At 34.4% G+C, this 4,351-nt stretch overlaps 1 non-coding gene across 1 annotated transcript; it reads left to right on the top strand.

Moving 5' to 3' along the window:
* The first annotated feature begins 3,852 nt into the window (after positions 1 to 3,852).
* On the top strand, positions 3,853 to 3,971 carry LOC138387615 (5S ribosomal RNA). Its single transcript, XR_011233938.1, has one exon. It is a non-coding gene; the product is annotated as a 5S ribosomal RNA (ribosomal RNA).
* The last annotated feature ends 380 nt before the right edge of the window (positions 3,972 to 4,351 follow it).

The following is a 4,351-nucleotide window of genomic DNA, read 5'->3' as shown; positions in this document are numbered from 1 at the left end:
AATTTCACACAAGAGATATACTTTCTTTGCCTTTTAAAACCTTTACATTCTTCAATATTATTGGGCTTTTTCTGTTTGAATTTGCATCCACATGTACTACCATTTTCAAATGACTTCTCTATTTTAATATTATAATGTTGGTTACCTCTGGATAATTATTGCAAGCAGCATGTACGAGTAAGAAAGACAATTTTGTATTTGCCATTTGAATCAGTGAGAACTTCTACTATTTTAAAGGAAATAAACCAGAAGGGAGAATCAACAGCTTTCATACAAAATAGAGTGAATAAACACAGAAACAGAAACAAGAACAGAGGCTAAATAAAATCCATACCTAAAAATAAATACACAAAACACTAAGCAATTTCAAGGGGAAAGTAATTGTCCATTGGCTAAGTAGAGCCAAGAAAAAATTAAAAAGTATAATCTGGTATGTTGAATCTGTCCTAATACCTCATTAATACATAGAAAATAATTTCCAAAGACAGAGTAAAATTACCTAGTAGGGTGCACTGACATTACTTTAAGAGTTTGAATTCATATGACAAGACTGGTAAGCCCATTCAATTCCATAGCAAGGTTTCTTGATTCTTTTTATACTCCTTGATAGTATTATACTAACCTATCTTGAGATTTATAGTTCCATATTCCTTTGGTATTATTGAAATGAGTTCAATTTATAATAAAAATCATACAACTTAAATTAAAAAAAAAGAAACAGAAATAAAAAACCTTCATCTCTTGTACGTATGCCGACCAGATGGGTGAGATGTCTTTAAACCAAAATCTGACATGTTAGTGTTTTCAACTAATGTTTCTTAAATCTCAAAAATAAATTCATGACTGCACTTTAAATGCATCTTTGCAATGTTCGCAGAGGCCATCTCTATTAAAACATTATTTCTGAATTTTTCATTTGTTGCCATGGGCTGTTCAAATTTTCTCCATTCATTTATTACTCCCAGTTTATTTCAGTAAATTGAAATGGTTGTATAGGGGAAAAAAAAAAATCTCCCTAGTCATGAATATCTAGCTTTGCTGTTACCTAAACTTTTCTGAAGAGCTAGGAAAATAAGAAAAGAATATAGAATTTTTCTCCAGGAATGACATTGAAGGTACAAACTGGTTTTTACATGCTAGCTAGTCAATGCTTTCATGCCTCAGTGTTAAGATGTCAAAACAATTTATAAGAGTTATCACAGAATCCTCCTAGATTCTAGCCAAACTGACCTTTAAAATTTTTTCTTTTACCCACTTGTTCCCTAATCATAGGCAGAGCAACTACCCAGTCAAGAAATGTGCTTTGGAAGATGTGCAAGGTATTTAGAGCCCTGAGAATGGCAGAGAGAATAATCATGTTTTTGTTGGCACATCTACTTTTCCTCTCAAGACCACTCACTTTCCTCACATTTTTCTCATCCATCTTAGATTTCATGGTCATTTCAAAAACTCTTTGCCAACCTTGTAAACTCTGTTATTACATTATGGGTTTTCTTTTTCCAATTTGTCTGGAAAAAAAGCACATCTTTGAGGGGCTCCAGTGATTCTTTTTCTCCATACTTACACCTGAGTAGGCATCACCCCTGGAAATAGGTCAGAATGATTCTGCTCTGAATTTGTTAACCCCCTCTGTTACTGGGACGTCCACAAGGCTCATTCCTAGGTCCCCCACTCCTGTCATTCTGTAACTTCTCATCAGGTAATTCCATCCCTGCCTGTCATTCAAGCTACCATCTATCAACAGATTGTTCTTACGTTAATTAATATGTCCTGCTCAGGCTCATCCTCCAGGCACTAAACTGGCATATTGAACTGCATAAGACAAGGTCTCAGAGGTATTGCCAAAGTGTAACCTATAAAACTGAACACGTGGTTCTCTCTCCCGATGGATAAAGTGCTTCATTTTTTTTCTCTTTCATATAAATGTCACATCACCTCTTCAGTTATAATCATCATAAATTCATGGGTTATCTTTAATACCTCCTTTCCATCATCAAGTCCAGTTGCAAGAATATGTGTATATCTACGTACACATAGTCCTGGCCTCTACTCTGGCACCCTGTAAACTGTTCTTCTCACTGCATACAGAGTGATAATTCCCAATACTAATTTAATCATTTAAATTATTTGCTTAAATCTCCTCAATAACTTCCCATTGTTCTTAGCAGAAAGATCAAAATCCCTAACACAATCTCTAATGGTTTGCACAGTCTAACCTTTATTTTCTAGCATCATCTAAATCTTTTCTCTGCTGCTTCTCATTGGTCAAAACCTATACTTTGTCTGCCAGGAGTTCCTTAACCTGATTCTTTATAAATTCTGTTCCTTCTCACTGGAATGCCCTTTACTCTCCTCTCCATCAAATAATTACAACTTACCATTCTATTTTAGCTCAAGTGTCAATTCCTTGAGATCCTTTCCGGACCATCCCGATTGGCTTTAACTCCTCATCATGAGCTTTTATAACACCAGATAACACCTCTTTATCACGCTTACAACTCTTGCAAGTGGAATTTTATTTGTCTGTCTCCCCATTAGACTATAAGCTCATCGTATCAGGAGACATGTCTGTTTCTATACAGTTTTGATTTTATTCCTAGTCCCTAACATAATGTTTAGTTAACATGCCTGCAAGTTATGTGAGCGAGTGAATGTGTGTGCCTGTGTAGATGTGTAAGAAATCACTGTAGCTAAAGGCAGAGATGGAATACGAATGCATCTTTATGTTTTAAAATCATTATCCACTTATATTTGCTGAATACTTGCTTTGTGCCAGGAATTCATCTAAAGATTTTACGTGCATTAATTATTATCTTATTTGTCCCATTTTTCATAGGAGAAAATGAATCTCCACCCAAAGAAGGATTGTAAATTCAGGTTCAAGGTTCTCTGATTCCTGAGCCTGAGGCTGCATTGCCTCCCAATCTCACAGGCCAGCTTAACTTGACCTTCTCTAGGGAGCTATTGTTTATACCATAAGAATTAGTGATTGTTTATCTTCACTCTTACACCACAAGCTATTACTTTTGGATAACATTTATTTATTTTTCACTTTTATTATGCTTAACAACTACATGCCAACAAATTCAATAACCTAGAGGAAATGAATTAATTCCTGGACACATACAACCCACCAAGATTGAACCACGAGGAAATAGAAAATGTGAATAGAGGAATAGTGAGTAATGAGTCAATAATAAAAAGTCCGCCAACAAATAAAAGCCCAGAACTGGATAGCTTCAGTGTCGAATTCTACCTAACCTTTAAGAAAAACATCATTTTTTCTCAAACTATTCCAAAAGAATTAAAAAGGAGGGAATTCTAACTACTTCTACAAGGCCAGCATTACTCTGATACCAAAACCAAACAAGGACAGAACCAAAAAATAAGAAAAGGAAAGAAAAGAAAAAACTATTGGCCAAATCCCTAATGAACATAGATGCAAAAAGTCCTCAAAAAAAAAAAAAAATACTAGAAAACCAAATCCAAAAGCACATCATAAAGATAATGCACTGTAATAAAGTGAGATTTATCCCAGGGATGCAAGGAGGATAAAACATATGCAAAATAATAAATATGATACATCACCATCAACAGAATGAAGAACAAAAACCATATCATCACCTCAATTTATACAGAAAAAGCATTTGATAAAATTCAATATCCCTTCATGATAAAAATGCTCAACAAATTAGGTTAAAAACAAAGTTCTTCAACACAATAAAGGCCATATATGACAGACCCACAGCTAACATTATACTGAATGGGGAAAAGTTGAAAGCCTTACTTCCAAGAACAAGACAATGATTCCCACTTTTATCACTCTTATTCAACTTACAAAAATCAACCTAAGTCTATGGCCATATCACCCTGAATGTGCCCAATCTCATCTGATCTTGGAAGCTAAGCAGGGTTGGGCCTGGTTAGTACCTGGATGGGATACCAACTGGGAATACTGGGTGCTGTAGACTTGTTTTTTATATAAAATTTTAAAAATTTTAAAAAAAGAAAAAAATCAACTCAAAATGGGTTAAAGACTTAAATGTAAGACTCAAAACTATAAAACTGGTAGAAGAAAACAGGGGAAATGCTTCAGGTCATTGGTCTAAGTAAAGATCTTGTGGCTAAGACTTCAAAAGTATAGGCAAAAAAACCAAAAATAGACATATGGGACAAATAAACTAAAAGGCTTCTGCACAGCAAAGGATACAATCAACAGAGTGAAGAGACAGTTTATTGAATGTGAGAAAATATTTGCTAACTGTTCATCTAATATCTAGAATATATAAGAAACTAACAACCCAACAGCAAAAAAACCCCGAAAATCCAAATAATCTGATTTTAAAATGGG

The sequence above is a fragment of the Eulemur rufifrons genome, chromosome 1 (genome assembly GCF_041146395.1).
Source record: "Eulemur rufifrons isolate Redbay chromosome 1, OSU_ERuf_1, whole genome shotgun sequence".
Lineage (NCBI taxonomy): Eukaryota > Metazoa > Chordata > Mammalia > Primates > Lemuridae > Eulemur > Eulemur rufifrons.
Note: the sequence above shows the minus strand (reverse complement) of the source record. Positions and strands in the feature narration are given on the sequence as shown.